This window comes from Chrysemys picta, chromosome 3 (assembly GCF_011386835.1).
Source record: "Chrysemys picta bellii isolate R12L10 chromosome 3, ASM1138683v2, whole genome shotgun sequence".
In the NCBI taxonomy this organism is placed as follows: Eukaryota; Metazoa; Chordata; order Testudines; family Emydidae; genus Chrysemys; species Chrysemys picta.
In genome coordinates this window covers 68,277,113-68,296,219 of record NC_088793.1, presented here as the reverse complement: position 1 = coordinate 68,296,219, position 19,107 = coordinate 68,277,113, and the positions used below count along the sequence as shown (strand labels likewise).

At 41.9% G+C, this 19,107-nt stretch overlaps 1 long non-coding RNA gene and 2 other non-coding genes across 8 annotated transcripts in view; all 3 read left to right on the top strand.

The window, feature by feature from the left end:
• LOC101940296 (uncharacterized) overlaps positions 1 to 5,758 on the top strand; it is a 28,542-nt gene extending 22,784 nt beyond the window's left edge. For all 6 annotated transcript variants that reach the window (XR_010599528.1, XR_002888413.3, XR_006176176.2 and 3 more), the window contains exons 5-7: positions 856 to 885; positions 1,884 to 1,927; positions 2,560 to 5,758. This is a non-coding gene — a long non-coding RNA (uncharacterized LOC101940296). The remainder of the gene's footprint in view (positions 1 to 855; positions 886 to 1,883; positions 1,928 to 2,559) is intronic.
• Positions 938 to 1,006, top strand: LOC112059192 (small nucleolar RNA SNORD50). The gene has a single exon (XR_002888445.1). It is a non-coding gene; the product is annotated as a small nucleolar RNA SNORD50 (small nucleolar RNA).
• LOC112059189 (small nucleolar RNA SNORD50) lies at positions 2,297 to 2,365 on the top strand. Its single transcript, XR_002888443.1, has one exon. It is a non-coding gene; the product is annotated as a small nucleolar RNA SNORD50 (small nucleolar RNA).
• Positions 5,759 to 19,107: the final 13,349 nt, after the last annotated feature.

Here is a 19,107-nt window from a genome sequence, read left to right as displayed (position 1 = left end):
GTCAATTGATGCAGTTACTCAAATTGCATGTACAACTAGTACAGCACAAAAATGACAGTTACGTAGTGTTCACACTTGGGGCTGTGCTGCACTGTGGTACACTGCTGTCTGGAAACCTATCCCAGAATTCCTGGCAAGGCTTGTTGGTGTGCTGCGTTCTGGACACTTTGGTCCGGATTCTTTTGGCAAATCTGGGAAATTATAGTAGGAGGGGTCAAATACCATAATTCCCAGAACACTCCCTTTAGTGAAGAATAGTAACTAGGCTGGGATTTTCAAAAGAACTAAAGAGTTAAACTCTCAAATACCATTGATAATTATCAGAATGTCTCTGCTTAGTCAGGAGGTTTGAAGATTAGTTAAAATACAGTATTGTGGATTTAATGAGTGGAGTATCTGCATACAGCATTGAACCAGATCAGGAGGAAAAGCCCTATGGCAGACAGCCTGCATATATAGAGGCCAAAAGCATGGGCAGATCCTTAGGGACAAGAATTGATTGTGCCCTGTAGCACAACTGCTGGACCCTTGCGTGGCCATTCATACTTTTTCCACTTTCAGGAGCCCATCCGAGATTTCTAAAGCTAACCTTCATAAATAAAATGCCAATATCAAATTTCTGACTTGGTGTAATCCATACTACATCTGTAAAGTGTTTACATGTAAAGTACTTACATAATCCTAACTTCCTGTGCAGTCAACTCCTGCATCTGGACAGGTAGCAGACTAGTGGGAAAGTGTGACCTCCTCATCACAGTTGCTCTAGGGAAATACTTCTTTAAAATAATAAATGAACATACTAACCCTTGGAGTATTCAATTTCACCAAACTACTGTGCAATTTGTCTTGTTGCAGAGATCTCCGAAGGCTGACTCAATATTAAAGGTATGTATTCTAATAAAGGTTGATATTGATGAAGCATGAGTAATTCTGGTCTGATCAATGATGATACTATCCCGAACCTGAGTCCTTGATGAAAAACTCATACGGATCTGGCTTCTGAGATTAGACAACCATGATTCATATTGCTTTTTCTAAATACTAGAGCTGTGTGAAAGTAGTATTTCAAACAAGTAGATTTTGTTTACTTGGTAGATTTCATGTACTGACTGAAAATTTGCCTATTGTATCCTCATTTACTGTTTTCCACAAGGCATAATTCTTGCCTTTGTTTTTTTCTAAAACTGCACTGTTATTCCCCACTTCAGTCTGATTTCTGAACTTGTGATGCATGGGCTGTTGCATGATCAGTGGCTCATTTTATGTACTTAAATGGTTTGGTTTGTATGCTTTCTTTCCTAATAGGATATACTGTGTGATCATGAAATATTTGATATTTCAATCTAGGATGAGGCCACTTCAGTTTCCATTTGTTGCAGTAATAGATTAAAATGCATTGAATACCTGACAGTGCAATAAAAGTGGCCTGGATGTAGGCCTTTAATTTAGGAATACCTGCGGTTTTTTAGGCCCATTTGGGATTTTTATTCATCATAGGCTGAGAATTAACTTATGCTTTGGGAGTTCCCTCCAGTTCTAATCTCTGGAGGATGGGAAAATAGGAATTTTAGTAGTCTAGTGTCATGATCACATTTGTTTGCTTGTTTACCCAGCCTTACAAAGGTGCCAAATTGTATGTGAGCCAGAAAAGCAGATCTTTTAGGATAAGAAAGGGATGTGTAATCATGGTGTTATACATGCAACTCAACAGAATTTGCAGAATGCTTAGATATAGTATATATTTAATACTACGGCTTATTGAAGTCTTATATGAAAGGATGAATAGCTGTTAGACTTGCCCATTGAATGACGTTGGCACATTTTCTTGCCTAATCTAAGAATTAAAAATGAATGATTTACTAACTGAATCTTTTTTTGAACAGTGAAATGGTGGAAAATGTAGGAGCAGATGCATTTAGTTATTCAGGTATGTACTCGAAGAAAATGCACTCTTTGTTGAAAAGTGCCTTGTATTGGTAATTTTGGGTTTCTCATTTCACAGATATCTATAGGCTTAAATTGGTCAGGAGCTGATCTCAATTTGTCCTGAACTGAAAGGACATCCCTCCTCTTTCCAAGGCCCTTAATATGTCAGTAATCTTAATTAGCCTTGGAATTAATCAACACTGCCCTCCTCTAATCTGTAGAGGTGTTTGTGAAATGTCAGTGTGCCTTCCTTCTATGGGCTGAGCATATTGTTTGCACTGTTTTGTTTTTTAACTTAAATTTATGAACCAGAGAACTTATACACGTATAAGTATTGTACTTTAAATGTGGATTGAATTGTAATTTATTGGGGTCTTTATGATCCTATTCTGAACCTGATTTTGTTGCTGAAAATCTCTATGGATCTAGCTTCTGAAATAAGATCTTATTTTAAATTTCTCTATTGGCTAAATCTACCAACTATTTCCACCATAAAGGCACACTTTCAGGTGGAAAGCTTCATTTGCTTAAGAATAAAATGTAAAATGTCTTGTAACACTTTTTTTTTTCCTTTGTGGATTCAGTTTCTCATGTAAAATAAGCCATTTTATTTAGTTTGTTTTCCCTTTTTAGTGATGAGGTGGAATTTTTGTATCACTGGAAGAAGTCTGACACCTGAAGATACCCAGATACCAAGATTTTAACAACAAAAAATGTTACCAGGTTTATGCTTCTGAAATAGTTTGTGGGATAGTTTGGTAGTTAATATTTATGAAACTTCACATGGCACAGAACCAGTTGGTCTCTACTTCTCTTAAAACAGTGAGCAATCATGTTTTGTGGAAATCTAAAGATCTTTCCAAAATTTTAGACCCAGCTCCCTCTAGTGAAACCAAAGCTGTCTTATAATAGGGAAACTGCATGTGGGATCAAAGAAGAGAAAATTCAGTTTTGCTAGAATCAGTCAGATTTAACATCTTCTGTTTTCTGACATGACTTATCAGGAGATTATGGTGGCTGAAGGGAAATAGAGCATACTTTAAAAGTGTAGCATAAAATCTATTTTTTCCCACTGTTTATCAGGAGAGCCTCCCCTACTCAGTAAAGAAAATATTAAGGGCAACAAACAATAAGCTTGGGGGATGGGGGTTGGAAAAAAACTCCCAGTGGCTAGCCAGTTTCCTCTGAAGGAGATAAAAGCACAACAAAGAAATAAAGCACACTTTGATATTACTGGGGAAATGTGTATGCCCTGAACAGTAATAAAATGGGCAAGGGAAAACCCAGGCACCCTGTGTAGAAAGATGGCGAGAGTACCAATTAATGCAGAAAATCATAGTAATGAGGCTTGCCCCTTTTGAGTGCCATTTCATTCAGGAAGTGAAAGAGGAATGTCAGGTTGTGGTATTAATCAATGAAGGCATTGAGGAAGCAAAAAATCAGACATTTGTAAGAAAGCAAAAATCACCAGTCATCGTAGGAGTTGTGGTCACAAGAGAAAACTAGACTTAAACCACAGCCTGGGTTCTGTTTATGCTGATGGGGAAAGAAGTTGGTTTTTATGCACCGCTGCCCAACCGCATGATAAGACCAATGCATTGGTGTGGAACTTTTTTTTTCTCTCTTGAGCAGAAAGCATTGCTACCATCTATGTTTTGTGTGGAAGAGAGGCACACCTGGCAACTTCTGCTTTAAGAAACCTCTTGAAAAATAACCATGCCATAATGTGGGAGAAACATATCTGCTGCATTCAGCAACTAAGCCTTAATGCAGTAGGGAAAGAGATGGAGGAGATCCACAAATACTCCAGTCAGTGGCATAACATCCAGTATGCCTTTTAGTGTTAGGAAGGGAAGCACAATGAAAAAAGATACACAGGCAAACTACCCAGCGACTGACACAACCTACACTTAAAGACACATCAAACTATAAGGAAAAACCATCCTACAATCCCCATGCTTAATACAAAACTGGCAATAATGCTAGTAGTGGATCTGCAGCCCTTTTCATTTGGCAAGGTAGAGGGCTTTCAGGCATTAATGGAATACACCATTCCCAAGTTGCAAATACCTAGCAAAACCTACTTTTTTGGCTAAGGCAATACCATAGTTGTACAAAACTCATATTGCAGTGTCCAAGGCATTGAGGATGTCAGTGGTCAGATGGATCTTCCTCACCTTTGAAATGTGGACTAGTGGTCAGACCGTGGACTGTGTATCAGCTCATTGGGTAGCTCTTCCTTGTCAGTTACCTATGGTAGCAGGTAGCTAGACACTTTGCTACAGACTACAGCCCAACATGCAACACTGAAGTTTTGAAAAACCCTACACTCCATTGTGTATTGGAGAAATTGCAGAATGGCTTTCCCCTTGCTTGCTTTTAGCAGGATTTATTACCACATTAGTCCCATTATCAGATGTATGTGCAATTAAGGAAGGGGGATACTTCCATGTGCCATGCTTTGTACACATTCTTGATGCAGTAATTCATTCTTTTCTGAACAAAGATGAGAATGTGAAGTGCTGGCCATTGCATGTCAAGTCTGCAGTTACTTCAGCTATTCCTTTACAGATGCTTACACTTTACAAGAACTGCAAAGGCAAAATAGCCTTCCATTGCACCAACTCAAACACTATGGGCCAGACAAATGGGATTCACCTCTCTGTGCTTGAGCAATTACTGGGGCAATAAAAAATTATTAGTGTAGTTTTAAGAAAAACCTATGTAGTATGTGGAGACCTTTTGATGAAGCATTCAAAGGGTGAGCTAAAACTATGCTAGTTTTAGCCAAGTCATTCTGCTCATGTGCCTCCTAGAGGGGGGGAAAAAATGTACTGCACGTGCCTCCCAGAGGGGGGGGAAATTATGCTGCCTGCAAGAACAGTTTAGAAGAGTGGATGATATTGCAGCAGTCTATTTGGTAAATAGTATATTAGCCATTCTGAAAGAAGACTTATATAATTTATATTAGGGGGTCTGAGGAGTACATTTTTGCTACCTTTTTTTAGATCCATGATTTAAAGATGCATTATCTATCTTTCTGCCATGGGGTGAGTCTAATATAGAATACCACCAAACTGTTCTCAGATACGGTTGCTAAATGTATTTCTACTAGAATGGTAAGAAAATAAGCTCTTCTAGCATCAGGGATCAAATAGAAGAAAGTTGGAGCAAAATTGAAAGATTTCAACCTTCAAAAGGTGAGATCTTTTTGGGAACCCCCAGTACCTCACATGCATCATATTCCAAAATGTCACTCTGGGATTTGCTCCTTGATCTAGGTTTAATGAAAGTAGCAGAAAATGGTATCATGCCAGAAGATCCTGCTATCTCCAGTTGCTTTGTAAATGAAGCATTAAAACATTACATGCATCATGCAAAACTTTGTTGACATCCTGTACCAATTGTCATTGGATTTGAATGTTGTCTGTTGCAAGCCAGTAAATGAGAAGTTAAAGCTACATTACTCAGTTTTATTGTACTTTGGCCTTTGATACATCTGAGAATAAACCATGTGCCTTTTCTCAGGTAGACTTTTTTTTTTTACCTTCATCTAAATTGCATCATGGAGTGGAGGGAGAAAAGTTTTGCACTCTTCCTTCCCTCCCCCATGGGAGGGGGAAAAAAAACTTGGAATGGTGCTGCATAAATTCCTTGGTACCTCTTACGTTGCTCACCTTTCTAGGATGAGGCAGGAGCCTGCACCCCCTTCCTGAAGGGGCTTTCTACTCTTGTCTATAAGTAGGCTAGGAAGGATTTGACTGTATGGTAAATGTTGGCAAACATTGATTTCACTGTACACTATTTTTACACAATAAAAATTCACAGCTAAGCAGTGTTTTTCTTACATTGCCTGAGAACCAAGTTTGATTTAAGAATATTAGTATCTCTTAATTTGTGATAATGGGTGTGGTTATAAACCTCTAACTTTTTCCATCTCAGTATCTGCTGTCATTAAAAATAGTTAGACCCTGTGTGCAATCCTTTGTGCAACTGAACTTAAACTGGTTAAAAATGAGAACGGGAGCCATCAAATTCTGTATGCTAAGCAGCTCCTTCCCTAAACTAGGCTGTGGAAGATAAGGAATGTGCTCTATGGTCAAAAATCCCTCTCCTCATGTCAAACAGTTTAGGTGCCCCTAAGCTGTTTCTTGTGAGTATTGGGTAACTGCAAAGATGGAGAAAGTGGAGATGGTGCCTCACATGTTTTGAGCTGGGTGTTAGCATATTTTTCTATGGTAGGGACAGGGGCAGACCCACATTCAATTCTATCTTTTGCCTGAGGGGAAGAGGATTCTCTGCACTTTGGGAGAATTTCTTAACCACTGAACTGGGGTTACTCTGACAGAGGTCTCCCTCAGTGTGTCCTATTAAAGCTGTTCTGCTGTGTATAGCTTGTCATTGGATAATGGAGAGTGGGCCTTTCCTTGGGGGTGCCCTGACCATCAGGCTGAAAAGGCATTAGGCCAAATTCAAACAGTTTCAGGTAAGGTAGGTGGAGAGTGCCTTTTCCCCCCTTTGTAGAGCAGTGGGGCTTAAGTAGGAGCCAGGTGTTCAGACACCTAGTGATGGTGCAGTGCACATGCTCAGTGCCAGAAACTTAGGTGCCTAAAAAACTTTTACAGCACAAATTCAGGTGTCAAGTGATGTTAGGCACTAGCTGAGCAGGGGTTTTGTGGATTCCAGTGGTGCTTAAATTTAAGGTTTAGGCACCTTGCTCTCTTTAGGCATCTGGTCCTTAATGCCCAGCACAAAGCTTGAGGATGGGGCTTTGTGGGCAACACATTTTTCCCAATACAGACCTATATATGTTTGTAAATAACTATTTTACTCTAATCAAACATGCACATTTAACTTTAACTATTAGCAAAAACTTGTATTTTTAAAAATGCAACTACATTTAAACAATTGTTATTGCCAGTATGGTTTGTCTGCTGTACCCTAAGCTAGGTACATTTCTTTTATCCTGTGTTGTTTGAATCTGACTCTTCTACTTAGGGAAATACTGTTAGCCAACTTTCAGGAATGGTATCTTCAATTCCAAACAGAATGAAGAGATTAACTGTTAAGTTGCTGGTCTGACACTGAGGGGACATTGGTTAGAAAGAACTAATGTCTCCCATTGCACACATTCTTCACATAAGCTAAGGGCAGACTAGACACTAAACATTTAGTGGGCAAGAGCAAGTTAGCCCAGGAGAATATAAAATTTTAAATTGTAATATAGTAGATGCTCACCATGATGAAAAATTTAATTGCAAGAATCCTATTACAGGGAGCCATGCCTGGATTCTTAAGAGGTAAGTGGAGGTGCTTCTGACAAAAAGCAGATTCTGCTGTAAGTTCTGACAGTAGTGAAAATACTGAAAAAGATACAAAAGAGGCAAAAAATGGTGTTCAGGTATCCTGTCCAAGCAAGTTTTGAAGTTTTTGAAAATGTCTGCATTTAAGAACTTAGTATTGATCTGGAATTCTGTATTGACCTAATGACCTGATCCAACTCCTAATAGAAATCATTTGGGCCCTGAGCCTCTATTTCTGGTTTGTTTTATAAAGTACATGCTTATTTAATAGCTGATAAGGAGGGCATTCATTATGGTATATACTAGCATTGTGTTTCCCCCGTTCTCCATCTAGACATAAAAAAGTAAGTGCTCAGAAACCACAGCTCAGAATGGGAATCCTAAGGTCACTTCTTTACTCTGCTTTCCCACATGGAAGTGGGAGCAAAAAAGTACATAATCAGTTATATATAACTACAAATATACAGCTTTGCAAATATAAGGGCCCAATTCTACCACCCTTATGCACATTGAGTAGTGCTGTACATCATGAATGGTCCCATGGATTGCAGTGGCACTAATTCCAGAGGAAGGTTCTTCTCAACATGAGATGATACATAGAGTAAGATGTTCACTGCCCAAAAGCGTTTACAGTCCTTCTGGGTCAAGGGAAGATCTCCTGTGATTGAATTTTAACTTTAATATACTTCATAAAGTAAGCCTAGCTAAACTAGGACAGTCATATCAAATTAATGAATGTTTTATGATTAATATTTGCATGCATTAATATAGAGAGCAATAAAATACCACCAATAAAGAGCAACTGATATTTCTTCGAGTGGCTCTGTGTATTTCCATTTCTGGGTAATGCACCGCCTGGTGCAGTCATCTCAAAGAACTTGGGTTACAAATAAGTAACTCATTTTCTTTTAAGTTTTGTATCTGTAATAGTCGCAGAACCCTAATGTTTAAATAAAATACATTCATTTAAAAATACAACTTTATCACTTCACATACATATTTATGCTAATTGTAATGTGTTGTAGAATAATCAGCATCTGTAATACACTTGATAAACTCCATCCACATTGAGAATTGGCCACTGTTGGAGAACAGGATACTGGGCTAAATGGGCCTTTGGTCTGATATAGTATGGCTGTTCTTATATTGGGATAACTTGCCTCTATAGCAAATTAAGCTAAAATAATTAATGTACAGCAAATATCAGAATAGAATTGTCACAATTTCCATCAGAAACAGATACCATATGAAACAAAATTATATTGAAAATATTAAAATAGATAGCATCAACATTGGGGGGAGAAACTGAAATGTAGATCTTTGACATTTGATGAAGGTTTCCTATCCATGTATTACCACAGCCAGGTCTCCCAGCCCTCCATATCCTACAATATCAGTTTCTTGAAGTGATTTTATATGTGCATTCTACTCCGTGTCCCTAGGGGTACCCATTGGGCAGCTCAAGCTTCCCCTGCTGCCATGTGCCAGTGCATGCAGGCACAAAAAGAGTAGCTGTCCTTAGGCCTCCTCAGTTCCTTCTTGCCCTAACTGATGAAGAGGGGTAGGAGGGTGGCTCATAGAATGGACATGTACAACACATTTTGAAGAACAACAGATACGGAGCAGGTTAGTAACCTGTTTTTCTTTGAGTGATTGCACCTGTTTTTTGGACTTTTCCCCGTTTTGGGATTTTTCTATTCAGAGTACCGAGGTATGCCCCACTCACTGGGTTTCAAGCCATGTGCTTCTTGTTCCAGCCCTGTGCCAGTGAATGACCCACACAATAGCTGCCTAAAGTGCTTGGAGGAAGCACTTGGGAAGGACCAATGCCTTTGCAGGTATAGGGAGGCTAGGCTGAAATTCCTGCTGATGGAGGTGGCATTTAGGCCACCGTTGGAGCCATCCCACTCTGACTCGGTACCAAGGTGCTACAGTTTCAGTGAGTAGTGCACCTACAGCTTTAGCAGAATCCTGGCACTTTCTTCCTTGCCCATTCCAAGAAAAAAAATACAAAGCTTCCAGGGAGGTACTAGCCAGGGAGAAGTGTCCCCCTTCTAAATCTGATAAGAGGATTGAGAAGGTGTCAAGTAGAGTGCACCTGAAACCACTCCACCACCAAATTGGTGCCTAAGTCAGCATAGTTGGTTCCAGCTTTGAAAGGAGCACTGTTGGAACCATCAACTTCTTTGGCATGGCAACAAGAGACCATCTTGGTGCCAGCTACCCCAGAGGTGTTTGCAATGGCAGGAAATCTCTGCTTCCTGTCCTGCGCATCAGAAATTCAACTGCAGTTGCCTGCTTTCTGGACAGGCAGGCCTTTGGTACCATCCAGGAGAAGCCTGCAATGATGGTATCACTCCACCCATCACCAGGCTTTTGGCACCAGTCCCTGGTACCAAGTGGATCATCCCCACCATGGTCAGAGGTAGGGGACTCTTTGTTGTCGGACTTGGAGGTGGGTTCTTACATCCATCTCACAATCCTGAAGCAGGATCTGCCAGTCTCCTCAAAGATCCTCTTTTCTGAGCTACCAGCATGTCCCTTCAATGGGACCTGCCATGGGAATGTGGCCAGGGCAGTGGGGCCCTGCCCCATACCAGTGGCTGTTTTGGAACCCTTCGGGTTTTCCCACAGCTTCCAGATCTTCCCCACACCATGCATGCTCAGTGCCTTCATCTAGAAGGGCAGAATCTATGCACTGAGTGGCTCCATCTCCAGAGTCTGATACCTTGCCCTGTACTAAGCATGAAAAAGAGGTTCCAGAGCAACTGCTGATAGAAGAGATTTTGCCCCCTCCAGTCTTTGTTTCCTCTTTGTCCTGTCCAGATGAAGCCACTTTGTCTTCAACAACTTCACCCCCTACTGATATTTTAAAGTTTATCAGACATAGTTAACAAGAATGGCTGCAGACTTAGGTGTACAGGTCAAGGTGGTTAGAGAGTTCTTACATTGGCTGGTGGACATTTTGTCATTTGTGGGTTCCACCAGGGTACCTCTGCCAATTAACAAGGCAATACTAGAATTTATAGAGGCTTTATGCCAGATTCCACCCTCTGTCTCCCACCTCGGTACCATATCCCCTCCCAAGGTTTTGACTACCTTTATACTCATCCCCATCCAGGCTCATTAGTTGTTACAGCAGCTAATGAGAGTGCGCAACAGGGGCATGAGGCTGCCACCCTCCAAACCAAAAGATGGTAAGAGGCTAGACTTATTCAGCAGAAAGATTTAGTCAATGAGGGTTTGCAACCATGGCTTCCACAGTTGCCATGCATAGATCATCCTGGTTGCAGTCTTCTGGTCTTCCCTATGAAGTCCGAAATACCATACAGCACTTGCTATTTGAAGGTTATTCTCTAGAATCATAGAATATCAGGGTTGGAAGGGACCTCAGGAGGTCATCTAGTCCAACCCCCTGCTCAAAGCAGGACCAATTTCCAACTAAATCATCCCAGCCAGGGCTTTGTCAAGCCGGGCCTTAAAAACCTCCAAGGAAGGAGATTCCACCACCTCCCTGGGTAACATATTCCAGTGCTTCACCACCCTCCTAGTGAAATAGTGTTTCCTAATATCCAACCTAGACCTCCCCCATTGCAACTTGAGACCATTGCTCCTTGTTCTGTCATCTGCTACCACTGAGAATAGCTGAGCTCCATCCTCTTTGGAACCCCCCCTTCAGGTAGTTGAAAGCAGCCATCAAATCCCCCCTCAGTCTTCTCTTCTGGAGACTAAACAACCCCAGATTCCTCAGCCTCTCCTCATAAGTCATGTGCTCCAGACCCCTAATCATTTTTGTTGCCCTCTGCTGGACTCTTTCCAATTTTTCCACATCCTTCTTGTAGTGTGGGGCCCAAAACTGGACACAGTACTCCAGATGAGGCCTCACCAATGTCGAATAGAGGGGAACGATCACATTCCTCAATCTGCTGGCAATGCCCTTACTTATACAGCCCAAAATGCCGTTAGCCTTCTTGGCAACAAGAGCACACTGTTGACTCATATCCAGCTTCTCGTCCACTGTGACCCCTAGGTCTTTTTCTGCAGAACTGCTACCTAGCCATTCGGTCCCTAGTCTGTAGCAGTGCATAGGATTCTTCCATCCTAATCTTGGACCAGATGGACAGTAAGATCCATGGACTTAAGGAGAGCCACCTTGAAGTCCTTAGGTCTATACACACCTGCCCTAGTTAGGAACCACTATCGGCCACAGCAGATGCACCAATATTTCATACCTTTTCCTCAACAGGACTTGTCAAAAGAGAAGTCCAGGGGTTACAGGCATAGGCCTCTCCCTCCTGCTGGTTTTGCTCCAGCTCCACTCCAGGCCCTTCAAAACACCTGGGAGGTGCAAAGCAGTTATTTTGCTGGGCCAGTCAAGGTCGACATACCAGTCTCCATCTCTCCAGACCCAAGGTCCCTCACCTTCACAAACTGTTTTGTCCTGTTTCCACAGTGCTTCATCCCAAGTTACTTCAGACCAGTAGATCTTGAGCACTGTAGAAGTGGGATATACTCTCCAATTTGCTTCTACCCCTCCCTCCCTGTCTCTCTTCAGGGACCACTCATGAGAAACTCCTCATCCAGGAAGTACAATTGCTCCTTCACTTGGGAACCATAGAGGAGCTTCCATATGGTTTCAGAGGGAAGGGGTTTTATTCCCAATATTTCCTAATTACAAAGGTAAAGGGGGGAGCAGGGTCTCAGACCAATTTTAGACCTGCATCAACTCAACAAATTCTTAAAAAAGACAAAGCTTCTCATGGTCACCCTAGCTTCTATTATCCCTTCCCTGGATCCCGGGGATTGGCATGCCACCCTTGACTTAAAATATGCTTACATCCACGTGGCAATCAAACTCCAATTTCTGATAAATCAAAATCATTACTGGTTCACTGTACTGCCTTTCGGCTTGTCAGCAGCTCCCAGAGTCTTTACAAAGGTCATGGCCATAGTAGCTGCATTCCTCCATAGATCAGGAGTTCAAGTTTTTCCCCTACCTGGACAACAGGCTGATCAGGGGGCAGTCCAAACTGCAAATACAAAACAGCGTTGCCTTAATCCAGTCAATGTTCAATGCTCTGGGACTGTTGATTAACACAGAAAAAAATCTCTCCTCTCCTTGGTAGAAAGGATAGAGTTTATAGGGGCCGTAATAGACTCATCACAAGCCAGGGCCTTTCTTCCAGACTTCAGGTTCCAGGCTATCCAATCAATTGTTACAGGTTAGAAAGCTCATCTGGTCACAATGGCATGAAACTATTTGAGGTTCTAAATCACATGGCCTCTTGCCACCTATGTTCAATATGCAAGACTGCACCTCAAATCTCTGCAGAGCTGGCTGGCATTAGTTAGACTCAGTGGTAAGAGTGCCCTCCCATGTCCTCACATCCCTAGAGTGGTAGACAAATCCAGTCAAAGTATGTGTTTACCCACCCACAAATGACTCATGCTCCTGACAGTCTCTCCATGCAGAGCAGAAGCATCTATCTGGGTTCTCTATAGACACAGGGTCTATGGTCCTCAAAGGACTTAGCTTTACACATCAGTGTCAGAGAACTGAAAACTGTCAGAATGGCGTGCTAAGTATTTCTATCATAGATCAGAGGAAGCAGCCTGTTAGTCCTCAGACAACAGGGTGGCATTGTTTTACCTCTACAAGAAGCAGGGAGCCCACTTTAAGTTACTTTATTCTGGGAGCTCTGTATTGCCAACTCAATAGATCTAGAAGCATCTTACCTGCCAAGGGTACAAAACGACCTGGCAGACCACCTAAGCAGATCATTTACAAGTCACCATGAAGGTTCTCTTCGCCCAGATGTGGCCATATACATCTTCCAGCAGTGGGGGTTTCCCCAAATAGATCTGTTTGTTACAAAGTCCAATAGAAAGTGTCAGCAGTTATGCTCTCAGTGGGGTCACAGCCCAGGTTCTACAACAGACGCCTTTTTACTGACATCGTCAGGCAGACTTTTCCACTTTCCCACCAATCCCGCTCATTCACAGAATATTTCTAAAGATAAGACAGAACTAGGCCAGAATCATATTTATAGCCCCAGCCTGGGCCCATCAGCACTGGTTCTCTGCTCTCCTGGCACTGTCAGTGAAACCTCCAATTTCACTTCCACTACAATTGGACCTAATCACTAAAGATCACAGTCACCTGCTCCACCTGAGCCTACAGTCCCTTCACTTAACTGCATGGATCCTCCATGGGTAGACACTAGAGAACAGGCTTGCTCAAAAGACATTCAAGAGGTCATGCTAAATAGTAGAAATCCCTCTACAAGAGCTACTTACCTTGCAAAATGGAAGCGTTTCTCCATCTAGTATTGTCAGTATGGGCATCATATTCTGGATGACTTATTATACCTGAAATACCAAGGTTTGGTAATTAGTTCCATCTAAGTACATATGGCTGCCATTTCAGCATTCTATCCTAAAGTGGACTATTCTCCACTTTGGATAAGGAAAAGTTATTTACTTATTCCCATAATACAAGAACTAGGGGTCACCAAATGAAATTAATAGGCAGCAGGTTTAAAACAAAAGGAAGTTATTCACACAGCACACAGTCAACTTGTGGAACTCCTTACCTGAGGAGGTTGTGAAAGCTAGGACTATAACAACATTTAAAAGAGAACTGGATAAATTAATGGAGGTTAAGTCCATTAATGGCTATTAGCCAGGATGGGTAAGGAATAATGTCCCTAGACTCCGTTTGTCAGAGGGTGGAGATGGATGGCAGGAGAGAGGTCACTTGATCATTACCTGTTAGGTTCACTCCCTCTGGGGCACCTGGCATTGGCCACTATCAGACAAGATACTGGGCTAGATGGACCTTTGGTCTGACCCAGTACAGCCATTCTTATGTTCTTACATTTCTCCATTTTCTTCAATGACACATCCATAAAATTTTTTAAAGAGTTTAGTAAAATTATACCCTCAAGTGCAATGCCCCATTCCCCTGTGGCAGTGCTTCTCAACCTATTTACCATTGTGGGCCACATATGCTGCTCTGTGTTATGTGGGCTGCATCCACACAATATATATATACTACCGGTATGGTCCGTCCTGAGGATGTGACATGGGTCGCAACTGTGTGCTGATTGGACTGCAAGTGGGCTGCAGGTTGAGAACCATTGCTCTGTGGGATCTAAACTTAATATCAAGACTTCTGGGTCCCCTGTTTGAACTGTTGGTATCTAGTTGCTGCTGCATCAACCAACAAAGGTGGTAGGGGAAGCTCAAGCCACCCAATAGGTACCACTGAGGGAAGAAGTTTCTGATGGCTGTGCACTGGGCATACCAACACCAAGAGTGGAATGTGCAAGTGCAACACATCTTGAAAAACAACAGTTACAGAACAGTTTAATAACCATTTTTTCCTTGAAATCTTGATATAAAGTTGAATGTATAGTATATTTTTATAACATCATGATCCAGTTTTTTGTGTGGTTCCATTGTGAGAAGTACCCACAAAAATAGCATAGTGGGGATTCATCATTATTGTTTTTTAATAATTGCCATAATCAGATTTACTCAGTTAAGTGTATGCATATATTTATTACATATATACATAAAAACATTTTTTGCCTAACTTCGGTCTCTGCATAGGGAACATAAGATTTGAAAGGTAATTTAGGTTCTTTCCTTCTTGATCATCACCAGTAAAAGATTCCACAAACTAAATTCTGTCCTGAGTTATACTTTTGAAAACCTATTATCTTTAAATTAAGTCCTTAGTTAAACCTATGTAATCTTTTTGTATCCAGTGGGGCTTGGATAGGTGCAAACTAGTTCAGGATTTTTTCTGCAGATTCTTTGTGGGCGATGATGCATGAACTGGGAGAAATAATAGTCTTTCAAATTCCAGGCTTAGTATGCAGAGTTGGCATTAGGAATGAACATGGAAACTGCCCTCCGCCATCCACATGCCATTTTTAGTCCCTTCTCAAAGCAAAATTGCTATTTAAAAAAAACTCTGTTTATTACATGCAAAGGGAATAGAATTGTGTTCTTAGTTGTGTCAGCTCTTTGCAGTGATAATAGAAGTAGAAAGTAGTAAAAACTTTTGTCACTAAAGTAAACAGCTAAAACTCAGTGGATTGAGAGAGTGAGTTTGATTAAGATGGTGCCAATTTCAGATAGAATCATAGAACTGTAGGGGTGGGAAGGGACCTCAAAAGGTCATCAAGTCCAGATCCCTGCATTGAAGCAGGATCAACTATACTAGTCAAACCCTGACAGATGTTTGTCTAACCTGTTCATAAAACTCTCCAATGACAGGAATTCCACAAGTTTTCTTGGAAGCCTATTCCAGTGCCTATCCTTATAATTAGAAAGGATTTTCTAATATCTAACTGTAATAAGGTCCTTGATGGGCTGGGTGGCCTAGTGGTTAGCATCCACCCTGTAGTGGGGGCAGTGGTAAGGGAGCCCTGGCCCACCCACTCCTCCAGGCTCCGACCCAGGGCCCTAGGAGGGTCAACAGCATTTGGCCTCCCAGGGGACCCTGTGAGTTACCCTCCCTGGGTCATTTCCTACTGCTACTTTCCTCCTTCACCTTCAGGTCCCAGATGAGGTAGAATGAAGAAAACAAACCATCAGCCCCAACTAGAGTGACCAGACAGCAAATGTGAAAAAGCAGGATGGGTGGCACCTATACAAGACAAAGCCCCAAATATCAGGACTGTCCCTATAAAATGAGGTCATCTGGTCACCCTAGCCCCAATTGGGCTCAACATATAGTTCTATTCCTTCAAGAAGGCTTCTGGTGCCTTTGTCAGGAGCCTTCAGAGTAGGATTGTCCTCTTCCCCAGCCTCCTCCCTTCTGAGCTGCGTTGCTCCCTTTTCAACCCTTTCTCTGCAGGGTAGGAGGGGCAAAGCTATCTAGGCCCAATACTATCCTTTAACCACTTCTAGCCCAGTGTGGCATTTGTATACCCCATCACATTAACCTAAATCTCACTTGCTGCAGATTAAACCCATTATTATTTGTCCTATTTTCAGTGGAGATGGAGAATAATTCATCACCATCCTCTTTATAACAGCCCTTAACATATTTGAAGACGGATCAGGTTCCCTTTTTCAACATGCCCAGTTGCTTTAGTCTTTCCTTGTAGGTTTTCTAAACCTTTTATCATTTTTATTGCTTTTCTGTGAATTCTCTCCTATTTGTCTGCTTCTTTCCTAAAGTATGGAGCCTCAAACTGGACACAATACTCTAGCTGAGGCCTCACCAATGCCAATTAGAGCAGGACAATTACCTGCCATGTTTTACGTACTATATTCCTGATAATACACCCCAGAATATTAGCCTTTCACACAAGTGCATCACTGTTGACTCATTCAATTTGTGATCCAATATAACCTCCAGATCCTTTTAAGCTGTATTGACACCCAGCCCATTATTCCCATATTGTAATTGTGCATTTGATTTTTCTTTCCTAATATAGTCCTTTGCACTTGTCTTTATTGATTTTCTTCTTGTTGATTTCAGACCAATTCTCCAATTTGTCAGTGTCATTTAGAATTCTCATCCTCTCCTTCAGAGTCCTTGCAACCCTTCCCAGTATGGTATCATCTGCAAATTTTATATGTATACTCTCCATTCCATTATCTAAGTAATGGAAATTTTGACTAGTAGCAGACCTAGGGCAGACCTCTGTGGAACCCTACTAAATACATTCTCCCAGCTTGACAGTGAACCACTGGTAACTGCTCTTGCATATGGTCTTTCAACCAGTTATGCACCCACTGGCATGCTGTCTAGAGTGACTCATGACCGTGAGTGCCTATCTCAGGGCAGATGGTCAAAAACAGGGCATACCTCACAAACTCCTGATATGTTCTATACAGTAAAACCTCAAAGATATGGATTGACTGGTCAACCAGACACCATGTGAAACAAAGTAACCAATCAGGCAGTAGCAGAGAAAAAACCCACAACAAATACTGTTCTGTGCTTGTATTTTATCTTAAAGGTAGGCACATCTGGGCTGCCTGTCCCCACCCCCACCATGCAGGGCAACCTCTTACAGCAAGATGTGGGCTGCCAGAGCCAGCAGAGCAAGAGCAGGGCTGGGGTCTGCATGGCTTTCACCTCTTCACCAGGAGGGGGACAAGATTATTTTAGCCCCTCTCCCCTGGCTGGAAGGGACACTCACACCCACCCACCCTCCCTGGATGGGGGAAGCTTGCAATCTCATGCCAGTGCTGAGTAGGGAGCTCAGCTTCTGCTGAAGCCTGGCCTGGAGTGTTGGCTGCTGGATCTGGAGCCCAAACTGCACTTTGTTCAGAGTTATGGACAACCACCATTCCTGAGGTGTCCATACCTCTGAGGTTCTACTGTAATTGGATTTCACCAACCTAGTAACAAATGTGAATTCCTGGATCCACTACATCAGTCTTACCATGGAGTCACAGACCATCCCCTTAGACTGGAGAGTCTATCTTGCCACCCAGGCAAGCTGGACTTAGTGATAAATAATCCCTTCCAGCAAAAACCATAAAATATTCAGGTTGCTTCCAGTCCCAAGAGACCAGTCACTTACCACAGGTCAATGGGTACCCTAGATTTTACACCAAAGACAACACCTGTAGCCAATCCTGTAATAAACTATTTACATGTTTATCAATAAGGAAAAAGAAATGAGTTATTTACAGGTTAAAATATGTAAACAGGGACACACAAATGAGTTGCAATCTAAAACCTCAGAGTGACAGAATTGTAGTGATTACCAATTCATAATGTCCTTCAGGATGGACCTAGAGGTAGCTGCGGGAGATCTCTAGCTTCAGTTTAGCATCTCTGGCCCTGTGAGAGTTCAATCTGCAAAGACATGCAAAATTTTCCTGTGTCTCTTATGTCCTTCATTCAGCCTCCAAGGACGAGCTTCCTTGCATGTAGCATTTCCAAGATCCAACAGGGCCATTCACCAATCCATTGTACAGTAACCCCTCGCTTAACAATGTAGTTATGTTCCTGAAAAATGCTACTTTAAGCAAAACGATGTCAAGTGAATCCAATTTCCCCAGAAGAATTAATGTAAATGGTGGGGGTTAGGTTCCAGGGAATTTTTTTTGCCAGACAAAAGACATTATATACATATACAGTATAAATTTTAAAATAACTTTCAAACAATTTAATACTGTACTCACCAATGATGATAGTGAAGCTTGGTTGAGACGGGCATAGCGGGGTCGAGGAGCAGGGGCTTGCCCAGTTCCACCCGCCCGGCACTCCTCCTAGGGAGTGGAATCAGCTGCTTGCCCACTCCCCAGCTGGCATGCTGGATGGGCAGAGTGGGGTAAGCCCCGGTGCCCCGACCCCGCTCCACAGCAGGAGCACCAGGTGGGCAAACAGAGCGGGGCAAGCCAAACAACCTTATCAGGGAACATTGTGCAACTTTAAACGAGTATGTTCTCTAATGGTTTCATTATTAGGTTGCTGAGCTATGTTAACTGCAATGACTAAGTGAGGAGTTATTGTATTCCAGTTGTCCTTGGCCCATCTGATTTTGATATTCTTCTGGATCAAGAGAAGGGGGTGGGAACACGCTTCCCATCTGACTTCACAAGTTTAGAGCAAACATTTTCAAAGTTATAAAGCATAAATTACATATTTCCTTATAGCAGGGAATACAGACTTTACAAATAAGACTAATACATGCAGCAACTTACAAACATTCTACAGAGTCTAAACACTAAGTACATTCTTATAAAGCCAATACCTTTTTTGAGCAACACTAAGATACAAGTGAACTGGTCTGGTCTCCAGCAATGAGTATCATTTCTTAGCTAATGCCTGCAGTCTTTGCAAGAGCTGGCACCTGGCCTGTCAGCATCATGCCCACCATATAGCAATTTCATCTAGACC